The following is a 24,250-nucleotide window of genomic DNA, read 5'->3' on the forward strand; positions in this document are numbered from 1 at the left end:
GTAACAAATAAACAAACGAACAGAAATCTTCAGTCTATAATACAATTGTGAGGCAAGTTATAATGAATCACTACATGGGTATTATTCTCAGAGCCTTATCTAGACACAACATGGCGATTTGGAAACTAATAGTTTTCGCTTAGCATGCTAGCGCTAGTGAGCTTAATTACATTGCTTATTTAAGCAAAATCTTTCATCAGTCGTTTTCAAAAGAATGAGCCTACACATAAAAAACGTACTTACCTCACATTCTGTGGGCCGAAACCTCCTCCACACGTGTTAGATAGCCTCTAGAGTTGCATCCATCCATGTGGGATCCCGCACACGCATTGGAAGCTCCTGTTTTGTGTTGCAGTAAAATGCGTCCTTAAGGGAACGACAACTATGCAAAAATAGCGTTCCGATTCTTTTTTTTTTTTTTTTGGCACGGTCGTAGGGGTGGCCAGCAGGGTGGCCGAAGTTTGACCAATGGTAGCCACGGCCACCCCTGGCCACCACGTGGCTCCGCCACTGCCGGTAGCTCTGCCACCAAAGCTCCAACCACTGGAAGTGAGGTGGCGGCAGAGACGGGCAATGCTGCTGCCCAGGGCCTCTCCATTCGGAGAGGGGATGTTAGCGGTTGAGGGTGCAGGCAGGCAGGTAGGACCCAGATGCAGACGGTTTAGCGAGAACAGCACTTTATTTATGCCTAAAGGCTAAGGCAAGGAACCAGGGAACTCAGGTGACAACAGGGAACACGCAGGACGAACAACCACAATGATAGCACAAGGAACAAAGGAAAGACAAGGGCTTAAGTAACAAACACAATGAGGAACAGCTGAGGCACATTAGGGGAGGGAACAGTAATCAACACAGGAGGGAAACACACCAAAACACGACAGACCATGACAGGGGAAGCCGGGGGAGACGCCCCCTCCTCGTTGCGGTCGGAGTCGTCCGACTCCGAGCTCACAAGGAGAGAGAGGGGATCGTCGAGCGGGACAGTAAAGTCGTCGGCCCATTCAGCAATGGCGGCGGCAGTGTCGGTTCTGCGCCGTCTGTCGTCCGACGGCAGCGCCGCACAATGCCGACACAGACAGTGCGGCGAGAGCGCCAAGAAGGCATGTTCATGCCCAAGGCAGCCCTCGCACACCTCCTGGCCTTCATACGGCAAGATGTAACCCGTTTTACATGTCTTGCAGATGCGGATCGTCTTCGAGTCCATAATATCTATTTATTTACTTCAGTATGCTACAAGATCGTCCTGAAGAAAATGGAAGCAGAACGTTCGCCGGCGCACGGTTATATGTGCGGTCTGCGGACGTGATTGAGGCCCACGCTGTTGGTGGGCGGGGATTACACATTTTTCGGTGCTACGGCTCACGCCTAGGGAAAACCCAATAGCGATAGCCTTAAAAGGCGAAACCTATGCGACATAGAACCAATATTTACCTTGGCGTCAAAATTAGACGAGGTTCCCCACGAGGTTGCTTGATATGTGGAGCCATCCAGGACAGGAAGATGCACAATGCAGAGACCTTCTTTCCGCACCGGGCCTGCAGGTTCTTCCATCTCTTTAAAGGGCAACTTCACCCATTTCACATAAGCTTTGTATTTTTAGAACCCCCCGCATATTTTTGAATGGTCTAGCATCATTTCCTTATTTTCTGGAGAGACTGGAGAGATCCGTATCGATCTCCAACACTTCCTGTTTTTTATGACGCAATATGACGATTTTTGCGTACAAGAAAACAGGAAGTGTAAGAGGGGATGATTCTCGTACGACTACAACCACTAGTCCCACCCCCCTCTAGGGGGTGGGACCCACTGACGCTACAGACCTAGAGCAGTGCCAGTGGGTGGGACTTCACCAGCAGAAACTAACATCCACAGCGTCTGAAGCTAAGATAACAGAGGCTGTTGATAAAACTGAAGTACATTGGCGGAGGGTACTGGATCTGACATAGAAGATGGCTCCATGCAAAAGTTCACCATTTCAAAAGAAATACAAACGAGGGCTACCGTATTTTCCGCACTATACGGCACACCGGATTATCAAGCGCACCTTCAATGAATGGCCTATTTTAGAACTGTTTTCATGTATAGGGCGCACCGGATTATAAGGCGCATAGAATAGAAGATACTGCAGTGAAACGTTTGACTGGGGTTGCGTTATGCATCGACTAGACCGAGCTGTGCTAAAGGGAATGTCAACAAAACAGTCAGATAAAGTCAAACTTTATTAAGCGTTCTGACAACTCCGGTCACTCCCATGGTAACGATGTTCAAACGTTAATGTGCATATTAACAATATCTCATCAATATCAATATCTCTTAACAATAAGCTCACTTTTTCAGTTCATTCCCCGTCTACGAATCCCTCGAATTCTTGTGTGTCCGAATTGAACAGTTGGGCGAGTACGGCATCCAACATGCCCGGATCCCTCTCGTCATTATCCGAGTCAGTGTCGCTGCTGTTGCCTGGCAGTTCAGTGATTATTCCTGCCTTCGTGAAAGCTTAGACCACAGTTGAGACTGTTATATCAGCCCAGGCATCCACGATCCATTGGCAGATAGTGGCGTAAGTCGCCTGGCGCTGTCTCCCCGTCTTGGTGACGTGTGTTCGCCTTCTTGGCCCCGTCCACACGAAGCCGATTTTTTGGGTGAAACCCCATTAAAAAAACGCTTTTGGTGGACACGGGCTACGGCCACACCAAACGCGTGTAACGTGCCTAACTTGAAGCTTGATCATTGTGTGTCACAAAAATGGTTCAACGCACCTGTGGCTGCGCTGGATTTAGGAGTCCGAGGTAGGAAACCCAAACGCAATAATCGGGTTAAATTACTTCACATGGTGTGTCTGGTGTGTTTCCAGCATTCGTAGTGTTGATCAGCAGATAGTCCGCCAAGACGTTGAGGTTGCTTAGCAACCAGAGACGCTGTCCATGCAAGTGAATGGAGCGTTCCCTCTTCGTCATAACTATCAAACCAAACATCCTTCACATTCAACGAGCGAACATTATGAAATTAAAATGCACATTTCTCGCTAAAAATGTTTACATAAACGCATTTAATTGCGTAACTATGTTACTATTTCCACCCAGAATAAAGAAAGATGTCGGCCGTATGCTTCTGTGCAAGCGTCACTACTCTAGTGACGTCGGTTCAAGCTCCACGCTGATTTGTTCCATTAGTAGATGGAACAAGGAGGTGTCCGATAGGCGGAGATGATCAGCGGGAGTGGCCGCCAGCGAAGCTGTGCATGGTGGGAGTTGTTGTCTTCAATCCACAAGCGCCAAAAAGTCACTTTCTGCCTTTTCTCGGTCAAGACTGCACCAAATTAGAATTTTATTTTATTATTCGACTACATATAGGACCCAATTTCAATACATATTCATGCCTCCACCGGTGAAATGCTCCTTTAAGCTTTCCGCCACCGTTAACCCGACATTCTCGGCTATCTCCTTCCGAGAGATGCTGGCCATCTGGCGGCCCTTGTAATTGGTGGAAGACACATCATATAAGTGTGTTTATCACCTTACTTCCTCCACCGGACGCTCTTCTATTTGGTTCATTCGATCCATTCTGTCTTCTTTAAAATTTGATCGTGCAAAAAGAGAACCGGAAAAGCGGATTGCCGGAAATTATGTATTTATTTTTGGGAGGCGCACGTCAGGCCCTTGTGGTGGACGCAAGGAGGGTCCGCAAGGATGTAACGGTTCCGTTACTCCCTTGCTTTGCGTGAACGTGGAAACATAAAAAGACCTTTAAGGTTTCTTATTATATTAAGAAAAATTTCGCCTTTTTGCATTGTAACAAATTATGTTTTGTGTTGATTTGTGTTTGCTGAATATACATAAAGGGAGCATGAGCAGCATTGCTGGCTTATTCTTTCCACTTGTTCACACTGGCCATGACCTTCTTGAAATATTATTTGTGGATAAAGGGTTTCCTGGCACTCTTTCTTCAGCCACTGCATTTGTATTTACATTTTTACTACTGTTTGCATATAAGGTGGTCAGTGATAAATCTTGGTGAACATGTATTGGTCCACCTATATTCAAAGTTTAGGCCCCACTGAACTAGATGACTGTTCTGTATTGTGATAGTTCAGAGTGAGTTATCAAATTGCGTCTGAAGATGTCTTTTAGCTCTTAAAATGTATGTGTTTGAAAACATTTCACACTGCTTAGCGATTTATTAAGTGCCAATAATGATGCTTTCTGAAATTGAAAAGTGTCTTAATAGGAATAAAATGGGTAAATAAAGGGATTAGGTGTGTTGCTCAGATACTTGGAGGAAGATTTACAGTTCTGAGAGTAAAACTCCCTTAACTCCACTCTGTCAGTTGTTTCCTCAGAGCCTGCTGCACCCTCCATGAGCATTCAGGAGACTGGGAGGAACATCACTCTGGTGGGGACGCGGCTGTGCTGGTCAGACGCCCTGCTCTACTGCAGAGACTTTCACTGGGACCTGCTGAGCCTCAGGGGCCAAGAAGACCAGGAGATGATTGATGAGCTGGTGGCTGGCGCCCCCTTCCCACTAACCAGCCACCTCTGGGTGGGCCTGCGGAGGTACTGGCCAGGCCTTAGTGGTTATCAGGCAATCGATCCCCAGCGCCTCCTAGCTGAGTGTTGATGTGTCCCTGAGCCAGACACTAACCCTAACCCTGACGAGCTGCCTTTCGCCTTGCATGGTTGACTCTGCCGTCTGTGTGTCAATGTGTGTGTTAACCCATGTCACTTTGGATAAAAGCGTCTGCTAAATGCCCTAAATGTAAATGTAAATACAATCAAGTCATCATGATCCTCTGTCCGTCCATCACTTTGTCTTATGAACTACCAGAGAAAATAACAAAAGCGTTATATTTGGCCCCATTATTCTTCCTTTAAACCAGCTAACCCTTTAATCTCTTTCAATGATGGTAGGTCCCTTTCAGGAAGCTCCTGGTTTTGGATGTCCGGTGACCCGATGGACTTCAGCCAATGGGACGAAGACTCACACCATCCCTCCCCCTGTGGGGGCGTGTCCAGCACGGAACCTTCCACATGGAGGCAACGCTCCTGTGAAGAACATCTTAACTTCATCTGTTTCACAGGTCGGTGTCTGTTCAGCCTAAGAGCCAATACCAGGTCCTTATGAAGCCAAATATGCTTCACCTCCTGCAAAGGCATGCACCAGATTGCATGTACTACCAGCATAAGGGAGTCTGAAATAATGGGCCCTATTTGCACCCAGCGCATAATAATAATAATAATAATACCAATAATGAACTCGAGCAAAGTATATCCCAGCCTTCCAAAACAAAATCTTGTTTTAGGGTAAATGATAACAATGTACAATGTACAGGGGGACACATGCATATTATGAACACAAGTCGATAACGATAATCTATACAATACTGGTAGCAAACTATGTTTGTTAAAGGGGACCTATTATGCTTTTTCGACTTTTATGACCTATAAACGTTGTTATAATGATTGATAGTCATGTTTAACCATACTAAAGTGTCCAATAATGATGTACATGCATTTCGACGTATTCCCTGCCGACAGTCTGGGGTGGCTGTGCAGAGCGCTAAACACTCGGGACAACGTTTGCGATGCACATTTCCGGGAAATCATCTACGTAGAGGCACTCCTGCCACGCCCCCATATGCCTGGTCAAATCTGCCCGCGCGCGCTTCAAGGAAGGTAACCAATCACAACAGAGTTCGGTTGGCAGGAGGGGGGCGAGGGGGCGGAGAAGGACGAAACCGAGCGTTGACAGAGAATGCTGAAAGCGCCCAGATGAGGAAGAGTTTCCCGAAAATCTACATCGTTTTTTGTGCTGTGATTCATGTCAGGTTGCGCTATAGGAGTCATTAATAAGAAATTAAGACCAGAAAAGTAGTATAATAGGTCCTCTTTAATGTAATTGAGGGGAAAAACGGTCTGTCTAGTTACTGGACCAGATGAAATGAGACGGAGAGGTAATAAAGTCTGTCGGCACGAGGACCTTGGATTTATTAAGTAAAGTGGCAACGGTTATACAGAGTCATAAAGCGTGAGAGATCGAATATGTCTAAGTCCCTAATCAGCGCTGATGGTTCGTCCAGAGCTTCGCCTCCGTGGAAGGTCTGCTTCAGAAGAAGATCAAGAGTTCCAGTGTGATACAGTCTTATGCTGTATCCTCCTCTCGATGAGGTGTGTGCGTTTGAGGTGTGTGTGGTTCTGTGTGTTTTTGCTTGACCTTGGCTCTCAGGCCCTAGTATATCCATGTGTATCTCTTGTGTCCTCCTAACAGGGGAGAGCTCCTCAAAGTATCTCTTGTGTGATAAATTAATGTGGCTCTCCCGTTCTTGAGGATGACTGGTGCATTGTCTGAGTGTCCACCATCTGCCTGGCTGAGAAATGGGGCCTTCGGCTCCGGCCTTGACCTGACTATATATTATCATGTTTGTGTTATGTGTTCGTTGGGTTAGAGCAAGAGTTGACTATATTGTAATATGCCTGCCATGTGATGTGCTCATCAGGCTAGGGTAGGAGTTAGCTATATTTATAATGTACATGTGATGTACTCAGCAGGTTATTTTTCCCAAGATATTGCCGTATATCATTAAATAGAACCACAGTTACGGTCACAGGACCGCATACTACAGTGTATATATGTGTCAAGTTCTCTTTGCCGATATTTATATGACGACTCAGTGTTTCTGAAGTTGAGGAAGAGAAGGCTATATCATGTGTGAATTAGGCCATATTAGCACTGTCAAAATATCAACTTGTCAGGTTAAAATGCGCACCTGGCTCTTAAAGGGGATGGGAGATTGCACTCTCATTGGTTTATTGCATTTTACGCCCAAAACACACCTACGGATATTCAGACAGACCCATTTTAGATTTGCGTCGGGCGCAAGAGTCATCTATCCGCCGGTATAACAGTGCCAGTGATCCGCCCACAAAGATACTTGCGTTTTGCGCTTCTCACTTGCGTTTCAGACCATTAAAATAGGGCCCATAATCTTCATGAAGAGCTCCTTTATCAGTGAACTTTTTAACATTTACGAACAGCTTGAAAGAGTATGAGGTTCGATCTTCCTATTTGGGTAAATACAGGTAAAATACTATGCTCAGCCTAGGAGCAGTAGCGGCTTCTGGCCGAGCTCACCAGGGAGGCAAATATGAACGTGTATTCATGAACGCGTGCAGTGCGCCCGCAGATGCATGTCTTTTCTAAAGCTTAGGCCTGCACAACTTTTAAAAAAACATACTCGCGTGACTCTTCGTGTGGAGGCGCATTAGAGGATCATAACTAAAAATGAGACACTTAACAGTGTGTATGCAGAGTGCAATGCTTCTAAACTTTTAATCAAAAAGGCAGACAAAGTTCAACTTTATAAAGTAAAGTGCATTCATGGTGTGTGCTGCTTAAATGTAATCAGTGACGGCTGGTGGTGATTTTGGGTGGGTGGGCTAAAGAATGCATTACATTTATCAATACTTCACAGGGCTCCAGATGCCATGAGGTCACCTTTATATCTCTGTTAATAACTTTCATATAATGTGAATGATTTTTAAACAAGAATAAGGTGTAGAGAAAGGCATGTCTTTATTTGAAGCACAATTATAAATAAAAAGAAAAATAAGGTGTTTAAAGTGCTTCACTGAGCTGAAATTGAACATTTTGAACTAAACCATTAAGCAAAATAAAACTATTTTGTGCTTCAAGTATTAAACAATTAAAATGTTGACCGGACTCCCTTTGCGCAAAATGCGACTGTAGACGATCACACACTTTTGGTAGAGACGTCTGTCGTCGTCAATCATGAAGGACATGTAGGCCTATGTGGCGTTTCCGACATCCGCAGCTGCCTTTGCTTTAAGGTGTCGCCTATTACTGCAATGAATTGTGCACATGCCATCTCATTGCTATACGTCGGGTTGACGTTTAATCAATTTTTCTTCATGAGAATAATTTCGGATTTAAATTTGATGAATGGCAACTCCTCTTCGGCAATGTTGTATGCAGTGTTGTTTTCGTCAGGCAAGACGAAAACGAAAATGACGTCGTCAGACCCCTTTTTTCCATGACGAAAATGAGACTAAGACGAACGTCACCAAAGCCATATAAAGACTAAAATGTGACGAAAAATGTAGACATTTTCGTCAGACGAGAACTAGACAAGACTAAATTGTTAGTGAGTGGACGAACAAAGTTTCAAAACATGCTTTTTTCCCGCCAACTATAATATGCGTGCAATGTCAATCAAGAGCTCAGACATCAGAAATGGAGCCAGCTGCTTGTCCTAACAGTCACGCCCCCATCACACACTAAAAGCCTCGCTCGCGCGCAGCTGCGCCTGCACACACACGGCAGTGCCGTGTGCGTAGTTTTCGTCGGACTAAAACTAGACTAAAACCTTTTGAGTTTTCGTCAGACTAAAACTAGACTAAAACTTTCAAAGATAGAAATGACTAAAATGGGACTAAAACTAAGAAGCATTTCGTCAAAAAGACTAAGACTAAAACTAAATCTAAAATGCCTGCCAAAAACAACACTGGTTGTATGCAACATTAAATTAGATCATTTCCGATTCCTTAGAGAACCTTATTGTTACTGCCTGTCGCTGAAATGCAGCTGGGAGAGGGGCCACTTTCTCTACACACTTGTCACGTCATGTTGAGTTATTTAGACAGCTTTTTTAATGTTTCGATACGAAACGTTGTTGACCCGCTTACAAATGCACTATTACCGGCTATATTCTGACCGCACTCCTGACAGTAAATCTGTACATCGTTTGGTTGATGTGTCCCCAATCTCTTCACTTCCAATTTTTCCTCCAAAGACATTAAAGAAAACCGATTAGAAAGTAAATAATCCACTTCGTTCATTTTCATGCTAACGCCCGCCATACTGTACTTGCGCTACTGTGCTGTGATTGGTCGAAGGTCACTGTACTGTAGATACTGTGCTAGGTCAGCCTTTGGGCTAAACTAATTTAGCCCAAAGCTCCTCAAAGTATCTCTTGTGTGATAAATTAATGTGGCTCTCCCGTTCTTGAGGATGACTGGTGCATTGTCTGAGTGTCCACCATCTGCCTGGCTGAGAAATGGGGCCTTCGGCTCCGGCCTTGACCTGACTATATATTATCATGTTTGTGTTATGTGTTCGTTGGGTTAGAGCAAGAGTTGACTATATTGTAATATGCCTGCCATGTGATGTGCTCATCAGGCTAGGGTAGGAGTTAGCTATATTTATAATGTACATGTGATGTACTCAGCAGGTTATTTTTCCCAAGATATTGCCGTATATCATTAAATAGAACCACAGTTACGGTCACAGGACCGCATACTACAGTGTATATATGTGTCAAGTTCTCTTTGCCGATATTTATATGACGACTCAGTGTTTCTGAAGTTGAGGAAGAGAAGGCTATATCATGTGTGAATTAGGCCATATTAGCACTGTCAAAATATCAACTTGTCAGGTTAAAATGCGCACCTGGCTCTTAAAGGGGATGGGAGATTGCACTCTCATTGGTTTATTGCATTTTACGCCCAAAACACACCTACGGATATTCAGACAGACCCATTTTAGATTTGCGTCGGATTTAAATTTGATGAATGGCAACTCCTCTTCGGCAATGTTGTATGCAGTGTTGTTTTCGTCAGGCAAGACGAAAACGAAAATGACGTCGTCAGACCCCTTTTTTCCATGACGAAAATGAGACTAAGACGAACGTCACCAAAGCCATATAAAGACTAAAATGTGACGAAAAATGTAGACATTTTCGTCAGACGAGAACTAGACAAGACTAAATTGTTAGTGAGTGGACGAACAAAGTTTCAAAACATGCTTTTTTCCCGCCAACTATAATATGCGTGCAATGTCAATCAAGAGCTCAGACATCAGAAATGGAGCCAGCTGCTTGTCCTAACAGTCACGCCCCCATCACACACTAAAAGCCTCGCTCGCGCGCAGCTGCGCCTGCACACACACGGCAGTGCCGTGTGCGTAGTTTTCGTCGGACTAAAACTAGACTAAAACCTTTTGAGTTTTCGTCAGACTAAAACTAGACTAAAACTTTCAAAGATAGAAATGACTAAAATGGGACTAAAACTAAGAAGCATTTCGTCAAAAAGACTAAGACTAAAACTAAATCTAAAATGCCTGCCAAAAACAACACTGGTTGTATGCAACATTAAATTAGATCATTTCCGATTCCTTAGAGAACCTTATTGTTACTGCCTGTCGCTGAAATGCAGCTGGGAGAGGGGCCACTTTCTCTACACACTTGTCACGTCATGTTGAGTTATTTAGACAGCTTTTTTAATGTTTCGATACGAAACGTTGTTGACCCGCTTACAAATGCACTATTACCGGCTATATTCTGACCGCACTCCTGACAGTAAATCTGTACATCGTTTGGTTGATGTGTCCCCAATCTCTTCACTTCCAATTTTTCCTCCAAAGACATTAAAGAAAACCGATTAGAAAGTAAATAATCCACTTCGTTCATTTTCATGCTAACGCCCGCCATACTGTACTTGCGCTACTGTGCTGTGATTGGTCGAAGGTCACTGTACTGTAGATACTGTGCTAGGTCAGCCTTTGGGCTAAACTAATTTAGCCCAAATGGAAAGCATATGAAGGGGGCGTGTCAGGGCAGCTGTCAATCAAACGTCAATGGAAGCTTACGCTACTGCGCTTGGGCTAAAGGAAATTAGCCCAAATGGGGGCGTGTCACGACACCTGTCAATCACAATAAAATGGCCGCTTACGCTACTGTGCTTGGGCTGAATGACTTTAGCCCAAATGGGAAGCATATGAAGGGGGCGTGTCACGATACCTGTCAATCAAAATTGAATGGAAGCTTACGCTACTCCGCTTGGGCTGAATACATTTAGCCCATTCACAGGAAAAAAACGAAGATATGTCATATATCCTGGGTTTTTCTGTCACTTTTTGTTGCTGTTGCTGCTTTAGGTTCTACCAAAATTTAAAACTATGTTCTAAGGTTTTTAATAATATTTTTTCATTTTTACTGTAAAAGGTAGGGAGGGCTTAGCCCTGTTAGCCCATTTATACCAGCCGTCCCTGCATGTAATACAAATGAGTCTTCTAGTCACTTGCCGCGATTAGAACGATGAGAACTGATTCTTTTTTTTTATATATATTGGTCACTTAAATAAAATATACAAATGATCAGAGCTTCGTCTCCCCGCAACCTTATATTGATAGAGTCTAAAACGTTCTCAACGATTCAGCCAATGAGAGTACTACAGCAGGTAGCAATCGCGTTGCCATGGCCCATGGGTAAACAAATGATAAGGCACCACCACACAAGTTAACTAACGATCGCTGTAGGCCTCAATATCATACAAGCACTTTATGTTTTCTTTTTATTTTGTTCTACATCACAATTGCATGCTTTAATGAAGAACAGTTTTTACCTACAATTACGTTCTCGTTTGGTCTAGTAGGGAATTCACACAATGGTGCTGCTTGCTTACGTGCTTCACTGCTTATAAGCGGAACTTGCAAGACGCCATTTAATCTGCACCCAGTTATGTATTAAGGATATTTATGATAAAAAGGCACGTATGTGCTTTATATATATGCTTAATATTTACACTTAACCTGGTTAATTTCGTCAGAACATTAGAAAGTGTAGGGAAAAACGGTCTGCCGAGTTACTGGACCAGATGAAATGAGACGGAGAGGTAATAAAGTCTGTCGGCACGAGGACCTTGGATTTATTAAGTAAAGTGGCAACGGTTATACAGAGTCATAAAGCGTGAGAAATCGAATATGTCTAAGTCCCTAATCAGCGCTGATGGTTCGTCCAGAGCTTCGCCTCCGTGGAAGGTCTGCTGCAGAAGAAGGGGATGAGTTCCTGTGTGATACACTCTTATGCTGTATCCTCCTCTCGATGAGGTGTGTGCGTTTGAGATGTGTATGGTTCTGTGTGTTTTTGCTTGACCTTGCCTTCCAGGCCCTAGTGTATCTTCTTGTGTTCTTCCTAACGGGGGAGAGCTTCACAGAGTCTCCTGTTTGTGACTCTCCCGTTCTTGAGGATGACTGGTGCATTGTCTGAGTGTACAACATCTGCCTGGCTGAGAAATGGGGCCTTCGGCTCCGGCCTTGACCTGACTATATATTATGTGTGTGTTATGTGTTAAAAGTTGACTATATTGTAATGTGACTGCCATGTGATGTGCTCATCAGGCTAGGGTAGGAGTTAGCTATATTTATAATGTACATGTGATGTACTCAGCAGGTTATTTTGCCCAACAAAAGTAGTAGGCTAGCCGCTACATGCATGTTGATTAACATTTATTCCATTGTTTCCGATTCCCTGCCAAATGACGTAACAGACAATCTGACCTAACGAACAAATCAAAAGAACAAATTGTGATACCGAACGGAACTGATTCCCGTAAAATAATCGTTTTGCCCATCCCTAGCTGACGCACAAGGCGGCAACTGAAGGCTCATTTGCTTAGAACGTTAAAAGTAATAGCTGATTTGTGATCGGTTGCAAGGAGTAGATGCGGCTGGCCTCCCTTCTTATGTTTAATATGGTATGGATGATTTACCTCGCAACATTGAAACTGAATTGTGATTGGTTATTTTTAAAAGCGGCAAAATTGAGTTTCGGCCTCTTCTATCCCCGGGCACAACATACCCAGAGTAACGTCAGCCAGCCTCCTGCCTTGCAAAGGCACTTTGCAATGTTTTTCAACATTTTCATGTAATTATTCAGTAATAAACACACATTGCACATAGACAATTTTGAAAGAAAAATATTTTTTAATAATAATTTCATCATCACGTAAATCTTGTTTTGATATTTTTTTTAATCAGGAGGAGGCTTTGCCTCCTCTAAGGAACCGCCCCTGCCTAGGAGTGTGAATGATCGTAATCAGCTGTAGGTATTTTACGCCACTTTCATCAACCTTCTTGTATATATTTATATTTCCGCAGGTCAGACGGAGGGAGTGAAGAAGTTGCACTTCAAGACTTCCACAAGAGAGAATCCAATTCCCTGCACCTAACTTGTCTCACTTGGGAGCATAGATGCTGATTCAGACAAAGTCCTTAGTAGTGAATTTTCAGAATGCTATAGCTCAGAGTGTCTGTGGTAGCTGGCTTGTAGGCCTACTGCATTTTATCATTATGGGCATTGTGACAGGGATCATTTTATAGTAGCACAGCATATAGGATTCATTGACTTTATTATATAATCAATTAACTTCTTTACAAGCAGATATAGGTGTGTTATGCATCAATCCTTTGTTAAAAAATGTGTAGATTGTAAGTTAAAGATGGCATCAAAAGACCAGATAAAAGATATGTCAGCTTTTATCTCTGTCTGGCCAAGCTGATTCAGGAATAATATCAGGAGGGTTGTTCGTTAAACTCTGGTTGATAAAGTTTAATTAAGGGAATTGATATGGGGATTATATTTATTTATTGATTGGGATGTTGAAAGCAGTTCAAACACAGAGCTACGCCATTTTAGAATGTGTAAAACATCATTTCCAGTAGATCTTCATAAACCAGTGTGGGCGGTTTAAAATTTTCAACACTTCATCCAGTTGTGAATGTTCTGTTTGTCCTTCTTTTGCATGGAAATGTAATGTAGCTACTGTTTGATTGCTTGTGTCATCCTAATATCGATGACCCGAAGACCAGTAATTTTACTGTACAAATAAATGACATAATTTGCCCCGCTGTAGTCAGCCCATCCAGACATCCCTGCAAGACATGGCCAGTCAAGGCAACAGCCCAGGCCTCTGGTCTCCAGGATGGAGGGGGAGGTGGGTCAGAGGTCACACTGGGCTGGTTGGGGACAGTGGGGCTTTTTTTAATTTATTCTAGGCATGGTAAAGGAAATGATCCATTGTTCTCGTTGGGTAGGTTAACCCAGGTCAGAGTCCAGCTTTTGTATTTCATTTTATATATTTATCAGTGTCGGTTAGTGGTTGTTATTGGTGGGAAAGTAAACATCGGTTGGGGATTCTCCCCAGCCCCAATTTGGTGTTGGGGGTGTGTGGAGATGGTGTCGTCGATGGATTGGTTGAAGCAGCCCATCTGGCCACAGACAGACTGATTGGACTCCGGGGCTGGGTGAAGCTGCACACCTGTTGAGCAATGAGGAATCAATGTGCACAAGTTAGACCAACCGTCACCACACACGCTCAGGGAGATGTTCTACATGGCAACATGGATCACTGTCTTCATGTCTCATTCTCTGCAAACTCTACAATAAACTGGCTTTAAACATGCAAACCTCGTGTCTACATGGAATAAAGGTAACACTACGGGAACTATGGGATCTTGATATGTGTTTGGGTAGTGGGACCGTGTCAGTCATTAGTGTCAGTCATAAGATAAATTAAGTCTCTTGACTTCAGGGTTCAGCCTCACATAATAGTGCCAGAGTCTAGCATAATGGGGATGATAGGTGGTGGTGGAGTGCCCGGGTCAGGAAGTGATAAGGGGGGTCGGGGAGCAGGGACGCGGGAAGGGGGGGTGCTGAGGGTGCACCCCCTCCCTCCCCCGGTGGGGGCTGCAACTGCAAGTGAAAAACTTTTCTGAACAAATCAATCCTTTTGTTTATCATAAGATTTTATCGTACAAGATGGTTTTTCATTATGCAATCGTGCACATCCCGAATTTTATATTTATAATTATTATTTCATTTTAGAACATTGTCTGTGTATGCTGTCGTATGATGCACAACGCAGAACATGCTACGTGCGAAAGATCGATAGAGCTGCAAGTTGCAACATGTCCCAGAAGCGAATTTCAGATTTTTAAATACTGGCCCCAAAATAGCCAAAATTCAGAACACCAGCCAGACAGCCGACTCCCTGCCAGCGGCCCCCTGTCCCTCCAGCACCCCTGAGGGGGAGAGCAGCAGGTAGAGGGGACAGCAGCAATGCTAACCCCCCTCCGGTCAATCCTATGTTGGGTTAGTCCCGCCACCTGCGGCACCACCAACTAACTCTGTTGGTGAAGAGCCCTGCCGCCCAAAGGAGTTTGACTCACCAGCCAGGCACTCTGGCAATGAAAGCTTATTTATTTACTTTTACGTGTGTGTGTGTGTGTGTTATAGTTAAGTTTTAGTGCCTTGTTCTGTTGCTACCCATATAGCGTAGCTGTTACTCCGTCAACAATAAATCGTATTCTGAGGGGTATTCCACAAAGCCGGTCTTATCAGATAACCGGGTAAGTTAACCCAGGGTTTGCGGTAACCCTAGGTTTTCCGTTCCAAAATGAACACGGTATGTTAGTTACTATAGAAACATATGCTCTGAATCAAACCTGGTCGGAGCAGATTTTGTTAAAGGTTGGGTATGCGATTTGCGAAACGCCAGCAGATTTTGAAAATACACAACTCAAATGGTCCTACCCCCTCTCCTTCAACGCTGACTCTGACTCCACCCATTCCAAGTACCTGGACGCGCAATCATGCACGAGCGCGAACAGAGATGCGCGAGAGCGAGCCAGGCTAGCGTAGGTTTTCGTTTAACAACATGGCACTACATTCAGCTGTAAGTTGCACCCAGTACCGCGGGAAGTAGGGGTGCTGGGGGTGCTGCAACACCCCCTGTCCGAGGCCCTGTCTTATCACAGAAAACGATCATTTCTAAAAACTCCGGCCAAAGTGGAGATTTCTGAAAACGCCGGTTATGTGTTGTCGTGTCAACGGGGAGAAACGGGATTTTAGGTTCTGAAGCGTCACATTATGCACCAGGAAATGCTTAACGTCATGTGAGTGCCCGCTGTACCGTATTGGTCCGAATATAAACACAAACCCCATTGTAAGACGACCTATATTTGGAAAAAAGATTTGAAGACCAGATCTTGTTTTTATGAATAAATAAATTGTATTCATTGAAATAATATACGAAAATAAAAAGGCATAGAATAAAACACTGCATTGCCACTAAACAGTAGTGCAAATAGGCCGTACTGATGTGTACACCAAAGACTATTCCTGACACTCCTCTGCCCCGCTGTGTTCGCTCTGGCTGTGGTCGCTCCGAACTGTTTCGGCCCGTGGCAAAGCGAGTCATCCTCGCTGCTGTCCAAGGCATTTTGAGACGCAGCATTTATTTAATGCTCATATGACCTAGTGCTGAAAAAAGGTTATATGAAAAAGTGTGAGGGTAGCGGTGGTGCGCTAAACTTGTTCTGTGAGCAGCTGGATGTGAACCATGGTGTGAAGAAAGTGAACACAACGATCGATTTTCAACTGTGCGCGCATGCACTGGTGTAATTGAGCTGCGCTGCTATATATCTTTTTTTATCAATGTAACGAGTTGCGAGTCTAGTGCAGGCTGAGTTTTTTTTTTCCAGCACCCCCTGCTGAGAATACGTTCTCGCGGCTATGGTTGCACCAGATGTTATAAACATTAAACGGTCACATAAATCATTACTATTTTTAGAAAATGTATGTTTGTTTCATATAATTGTATTGGAAGTCCTGGTTTTCACTAGGGTTGCTGCGGTGTGGACATTTTCACAACGAGTAATACACTCGTCTCAACACCGGTATTACCGAGTATAAACGGTATAAACTTTGAAACTATGTCAACCGCCACACAAGCATCGGTTTTTAGACCCTTCTCGTCCTTCAGTTGCCGCCAACGTTCGAAAGCAGCACCTAGGATTATTCTTGATTTCAGTTTTTCTCTTTCAGCGTTTTTATTATCAATTACTCTCTGAAAAAGAGTTTTCCTTCTCTTTGCTGGTGGTGGTGGTGGTGGTGGTGGTGGGGATGGTGGCGTCTTGTCTGCCATGGAAATTGTCTTCTACTGCTAGGTCCAAATGTGGATTAACTAGTTCCAGTAGCTACCGCAGGATAACAACAAACAGGAGCTTGCTCTGGGTCACGAGCTCTGGGTCACGAGTACTGCACGAAGGGGTCGCACGGGGGAGGGGGAGTGCAGTACGACCGTTTGATTGACGTACTTACTGTCCAATGCAACGAGGTGGCAATCCAAATGATTGGCTGGAGTTTTTCGAGCCCTGCCCGTTCCACAGATGATTGACTTGTTTAATTTTCATGTCAGTACTTCTAACTCAGTGGCTGTAAGCGGGTTATGATAAGGATTTCAAGTAATTTTGCAAAAATGGCCAAAAAAGCAAATTCCGTACCCAACCTTTAAGGCAGGTTAAGTTTGGAACATAACCCGGCTTTGGGTATTTAAACCCGTGTTCACCGCAGATTTCATGTGTTCACAATGGCAAGCCCTTTTGATGAGAGGCCTGTTGATATCGGAGCGCAAATTATTCGTGCAATCCACGGGGAGCGATTAATAAGACCACGGCTCAACATCTTGGCATGTCCGGATGACTTTTTGCTGGAGAGTTATAGATTCTCGCGCAATTCTTTCATATATTTAAATAGCCTTATCCAGCCTTACATAGCCAACACTACCATTAAAGTACCTGGTCTCAGTTCACTCCAGACTATTTGCGTAGCCCTCCATTTTTTGCAAATGGTTGTTTTCGCTATAATGTTGGAGATGCTGAGCACATCTCAGTCCTTTCAGATGACCCATCAACGTCCGGACCAAGATTTTCATCGGCCACGCTCCGATAAGGAGATGGAGAGGACGTGAACCCAGAAGCACGACTCAAGACAGGGGTTGCGAAAGTACAAGTTTACTTCAATTAAGTAGGCATGGGGCCGGTAACGGGAAGGCAGACATAGGCGGGGAGCCGGGGGCGGACGAGTCGACCATCCGGTTGGGGACCGAAGGTCGTCAGGAGACCAGACAGGCGATGGTTCGGCAACGGGCAGGCAGGCAGAGGTTCAACGACAGGTGGGAGGTCGGACAGGCGATGGGTCGGCAACGGGCAGGCAGGCAGATGTTCGACGACAGGTGGGAGGTCGGACAGGCGATGGGTCGGTAACAGGTAGGCAGGCAGGATCTCGGCGACAGGCGGATGGTCGGGCGGGTGAGGATTTGGTAACCAGTAAGCAGACAGGGTCGACAGGGACTAGGCACCAGGCGGGAGGTCAGACAAGCGAGAGAACGGCAACAGGCAGAAATGAGATACACGGAGATAGAGAATGTGGGAAAGCTCAGTCAAGACTAAAGACGATCTGGCAGAGACTGGTTGCGGGCAGAGGGTTAATATAGAGGGAACACAGGTGAGGATGGTTGGGTTGATTAGGGAATTGCAGGGTGAATGGGAAACTCAGGAACGGATCATGACACCTTTCATACAAAGAGCAATATTGGCTGACCTATGCCTCACTAATCCATCTTGATCTGTGAAGTTGATGAATTTTCACTTTTAGGTTTTCTACCCCGTTACAAAAAAACCACATTTGGAACATTTGAGCTGTGGCACGCACAAATACAAGAAAAACAGAAAAACCTACATTCAACCAGTGGGGCACCCTCACATAGCCCCTGACTCTCTGAGGAGGTACCTCCAGGTACCCCCTCCATGCCAGGGCGCCCTCCTCCACCGGGGTCAAGACAATTTGAGGGCCAGATCCAATGTGCCGACTGTCAGCCTTTTTACGATTGGCTTAAAAAAAAAGGGTATGACAATTTAAATGCTGGACTGACCAAAATATACCAATACGATGGTGGGAAAAGCTTACCAGTTTGTATGATGTTTTATACTTCATTTTTACTTGATCAGCTGACCGCTTGGGAGCCATCGGAGTACATATTTTTCAGAAGAAAAGGGTTATGTGGTAGGAACGTTAAGAATGCTTAACTAGGATATTAATAGATTAATGGCTCAAATGTTAAGGATCATGCTTTTGACATGTAACTTACGCATTTACGCAGTCAGCGATCCGCTGCCAGGCTTCGGTTCTCTTGGTTGCAGAGGCTTTAGCGTTCCCTTTTCTTGTGATAATGTCCTTCTCCTCGTCGTAGGTTTCCAGGGGAACCTGGAGTTACATTTCATTGGAGTAAGCGGCCCGTTTCGCCATTTCGATCAGGGTTTCCATGATCCATACATCACGTCTTTATAGGTTTGGCATGTGTAGAATTTCCGAGCGTGAATTAGATGTTAATTCCAAAGGTTTATTAACTCATTATTGTTTAACATGTGAGAGCATCAAGCGAGAGCACCTTCCACTCACCGTCACTTTCCAAACCCCCTCCCATTCCCCACACACGCTCACACACACATTCCTGCACGCTCCGTGCTGCACATAAACTAGTGCCATTACAACACATCTTCCTTTCTTTGAGTCTGTTAAGACATGCAGAACATTAATGATTCTTAAACAGTTAAAAGTAATCTTGGCAATATTCTCACACCACTGTAATATTACATTTTAACATTACTTATTCCATAACGCATTCTGCATTCATTTCAAAAGAACATTCTTTTCATTTATTTTATTTTTTCTTTCTTTCACACTCACACATATCTGTCTGGTGGTTTCACTGCTCTTCCACTGCTTCTCTGAGTCTCTGGAAACACAAGCTCAGTGGAAATGGGAGTGACTGGACCTTGATTACCTTGGGTAAGTATTTCAGGTCTTGGGTAAGTCACCAATGTGTTGCTGTCCTTGTTTGTGTGTGTATTATGATCCAACGGAACCTGTTCTCGTTGAGTAGTCTGTGGGCCCCCACAGATGGGTCTGAGGTGGTGTCTGTTTCTCCGCAGCTCTCCCTGCTCCCCGTCTGTACCTGTACGATGTACGACTGGAGTGTGGCACTTCCTCACCACTGTAGCACATTTAGTCCATCCCCTCTCCCCTTGGGGCCCATTATCAGTTATGAGTGCCTTTGGACAGCCCCACCTGGCAAAGATGTTCTTCAGGCTGGCTATGGTTGTAGCGGCTGACATGTTAGTTAGGTGGGCAATTTCAATGTACCTTGAAAAATAATCAACCACTACTAGAAAGTTATCCTTTTTCCAATGGCAAATGTCTGCTGCCACTTTCTCCCAACGGCGGCCTGGGAGTGGTGTACAGATCAGAGGTTCCCTCCTCTGAGTAGGCTTGATCTCTTGGCATATGCTACAAGTGCTGACAGTCTCTTGTACATGTTTGCTTATGCCAGGCCACCACACACTACATTTAGCTCGCTCACGGCACTTAACAATCCCTTGGTGGCCATCGTGTATGCGTTCCAGTATTTCAGTTCTCATGTTCTAGGGTATCACAATTCTGTTGTTATACAACACTAGCCCTTGTGACAGAGTCAGATGGTCGCGATGGGGATAGTAAGCTTTTACCTTCAGTGGCACGTTGGCTGAATACTGTGGCCACCCACCCAGTACGTAGCGTTGCACCAACTGTAGCTCATCATCCTGTAGCGTGTGCTGTTTGACCCTGTCAAGCTTGCTGGGAGAGATAGGCCATGCCTCACGAACAGCCTCCTCGTACGCCTCCAGGTCACTGGTCAACTCTGCGATGTCCTGCGTCAGTTCCGGCTGAGGATGTCTAGACAGGGTGTCTGCAATGACCAACTGCTTCCCTGGAACAAACTCAGCTTTTGGGTTATAGCGCACCATGCGCAGCAGCAGTCTCTGACATCTCATCGGTACTGAGTCTAGATCTTTACTGTTAATGAGTGGAATGAGTGGTTTGTGGTCACTCTGTAAAGTGAATGTGTCCAGGCCATACAAGTACCTAGAGAATTTTTCACATGCCCAGACTGCAGCAAGACATTCTTTTTCAATCTGCGCATAGTGCTTTTCAGCATCAGTCATCAGCAGTAAGCTACTGGCATCAATTGTTCATCATGTAACTGCAGTAAGACCCCACCCAGCCCATAACTGCTTGCATCAGCACTGACTACTGTGTCTTTCTTTAAATCAAATAATGCTAAAACAGGAGCCTCAGTGACTAACTGTTTCACCCTCTTAAAGGCCTCCTGTTGTGCAGCACCCCAACCCCACATTACCTCTTTCTTTAACAAGTCTGTTAGTGGCTTGGTGACTTCTGACAGGTTTGGGAGGTAACTGCCAAGGTAGTGAATCATGCCCAAGATTCTCCGGAGCTCGGGCACGTTGTTGGTTGGTTGCAGCTGGGTGATGGCTTGGACTTTGGTCTCATCCGGTCGGATTCCATCTTCATCGATGCAGTGGCCCAGGTAGTTGAGCCGTCGCTGACGTAGCATGCACTTCGTTGTTCAGCTTTAATCTGGCTCTTTTCAACGTGTCGAGGGTGTTCTGGAGCCTCTCCTCATGAAGCTCGGTGGTCTCGGCATAGATTAGGATGTCATCTATGTATGTAGCCACACCCTCTAGGTCCTTCAAAATCTCAGCCATTTCTCGCTGATAGATCTCGGGTGCGCTGGTAATTCCGAAAGGAAGTCTATTAAAGAAAAACCTTCCAAATGGGGTAGGAACGTAGTTAACTTTGCATTCTCAGGATCCAGTGGTATCTGCCAGAAACCACTAGCAGCGTCCAGCAGTGAGAAGACTTTAGCATGAGCCAGCTTAGGCAAAATGTCATCAATTGTGGGCAGTATATATTTCTCCCTCTTCACTGCTCTGTTCAAGTTCTATAAATCCACGCATATCCGGATCTGTTCTTTGTTTATCTTTGGCACGGCTACTATAGGTGCGCACCACTCTGTTGGTTCTTTAATTTCAGTGATGACACCACTGGCTACCATGCAATCTAGTTCTTCCTTAACTTTAGAGAGCATAGGCACAGACACACGTCTTGCTGTTGAAACACTGTAAGGCACTGCATCTTCTTTCAATGTTATCTTCACTGGCTTTACCTTCATAAGTCCTACATCAGAAGACGGATAAGGGGTATTTTCAGTGGCGCAACTGCCTACTTTCTGGGGGGTATGCAGACACATAGCAGGCGCCACCCCCCCCCCCTTTGATCTGGGCACAAATTTGACCTAAAACACACTCTGATATCAAATAAAAAAAAATCATTTTGAGTGCACCAGGACAGATATCCGGTGTTTTTTTAGAGGCAGCCTTTCGAAGATGCTCTGCCAGTGTAACATCATACCGTGCTATAAGAGATCAAGGATACCCAGAACATTTCCAGGATGTCCTAACTGTGCATTTTGTCCCCCTCAGTGGCAGGTTTCTTTCTGCAAGGAAGAGTATGCAGTCGATCACTCTAGTCAACAGGCTCTCTGCAATTCGCTATTTTACCTAGGCATAAGCGGGATGCCAATTCTTTCCACATCAGATAAGCATTTATGTGGTAACCACTTGTTTCATGGTGCTTCAGTATCTTTGAAAGACACTGCCAGTTATTATACCCCACCACAAGGCGCGTGTCAGCAACTCTAGCTTCACCAAAAAGCTTACAAGCAAAACAATAGACTCTGTTAGAACTGTTGGAGTACAGTAACCAATAGGGGTGGGAAAAATAATCGATTCTTTGATGCAAGGCAATACTGTGTAGAACGATTCGGTCTCGATTCAGATACGATAATAATCTTTATTTATTTTTTTGGATTATTAATTTATTAACGGAGTTATAAAGTATCAACTTTATAACTCCGTTTTTACTGGTTATATTGACATAAAACAAAGACTTGCATAGAGATTGAAGTAAAACAAAATAACTACAAACAAGTTCCTATCTTTTTCTTCCCCACACGGCGCCCACTGGAGCGCCGTGTGGGGAGGAGGGGGGGAGGGAGGCGAAGGAGCGGGGGGGCGCCTTATCAGTGACGTCCCTCTGTTATTGATCATCGCGATATTCCATCGCTTTGGCGCCCCCTCTGGTGCGGCGCCCCTATGCGCCGCATATAGTGCATACCCACTTTTTGCGCCACTGGGTATTTTGCTCTTTCAATTCAGCAATGCGTTTAACTAGGCCCATCGCCACCGCAACATTTTTCACATGCACCTTGAACCTGAACGGATTGTTCTTTCTCATTGTGTTGGCTATGAAATAGCCTAGACAGTTCAGTCTGCCCCCTGGGCTATCAAGTGCAGTATCAACTTTCTTGAGCTTTGGCTTGTTTTAAATTAAAGGTTGGGTATGGGATTTGCGAAACGCCAGCAGATTTTGAAAATACACAACTCAAATGGTCCTACCCCCTCTCCTTCAACGCTGACTCCACCCATTCCAAGTACATGGACGCGCAACCATGCACGAGCGAACACAGATGAGCCATTAGCTAGTTAGCTAGCTCCAGTAGCTACCGCAGGATAACAACAAACAGAAGCTTGCTCTGGGTCACGAGCTTTGAGTACGTGCACGAAGGGGTCACGCGAGGAGCGGGAGAGGAGGAGGGGGAGTGCAGTACAACCGTTTGATTGATTGACGTACTTACTGTCCAATGCCGTTCGGTCTTTCTGGAAATCATTGGCTGGAGCCCTGCCCGTTCCACAGATGATTGACTTGTTTAATTTCCATGTCAGTACTTCTAACTGAGTGGTTGTAAGTGGCTTATGATAAGGATTTCAAGTAATTTTGCAAAAATGGCCAGAAAAGAGAATTCCATACCCAACCTTTAAGCTAAAAGTCTTTTCAGATATAACACTTGTATCTACCCCAGTATCGATATTGAAATTCACCAGTATTCCTTGAATTGGCAACTTTACGATCCATGCATCATTTGTGTCAGTTACCTGCGTGATTGCGCCAAGGAATGGTGTATGGCTCTGACCGTTGCCGTTTGCACGTGCACTGACCTCGTTGACAATGAACGAACGGCACACGAACGGCACACATAGTGTCCCATCTCTTCTTGCAGGTGTGGCATTCCGTGTTCATTGCTGGCCAGCTGTCGCCTTTAGCATGATGTTTCCCGCATCTGTAACATCCATTTCCACGCCTATCCGGCGCTGGTTTCGTGTTGTTCCCCTTGCGCTGAACATGGCGGCGCTCCGGTTTAGCTGTAGTGCTATGTTGCCCCCTCTTTGTAACTTTCACTTGCTCCGACTGCCTTACTAACTCGACCGCTTTGTCAAGAGTTAAGTCGGGTGTTAACTGTAACTTTTGAGAAAGTTCTTTATCAAGAATGCCCACCACTAACCTGTCGCGGACATTTTCATCCTTAACAGGCAAAGGAGCATGTGTCTGCCATCTCATGCAGGCTTCTAATGAACTCCTCCGCGCTCTCTCCATGTTTCTGTACTCGCTGATGAAAGTGGGCTCGCTCGTGAATGACATTGACTCTAGGCACAAAATAATTGTCCAGCTTGTCTAGCACAGTCTCATATTTGCTCTCGTCGCCCCTCTGATCAAATTGGAATGTCTTGAAAACTTGTTCAGCTTCCTTTCCCAACGAATAAAGCAGTGTACAGACCTGTACCTCTCCTGTTCCTTTATGAAGTTTCGTTGCTATCCTGTAGT

General features: G+C 44.8%; 1 long non-coding RNA gene across 1 annotated transcript; it reads right to left on the bottom strand.

The window, feature by feature from the left end:
- Positions 1 to 404: 404 nt before the first annotated feature.
- On the bottom strand, positions 405 to 17,140 carry LOC132464808 (uncharacterized). Its single transcript, XR_009527353.1, has 2 exons — positions 16,492 to 17,140; positions 405 to 510 (listed from the first exon to the last, which is right to left on the bottom strand). It is a non-coding gene; the product is annotated as an uncharacterized LOC132464808 (long non-coding RNA).
- Between the last annotated feature and the right edge of the window lie 7,110 nt (positions 17,141 to 24,250).

Source organism: Gadus macrocephalus, chromosome 9 (assembly GCF_031168955.1).
Source record: "Gadus macrocephalus chromosome 9, ASM3116895v1".
Classification (NCBI taxonomy): Eukaryota; Metazoa; Chordata; class Actinopteri; order Gadiformes; family Gadidae; genus Gadus; species Gadus macrocephalus.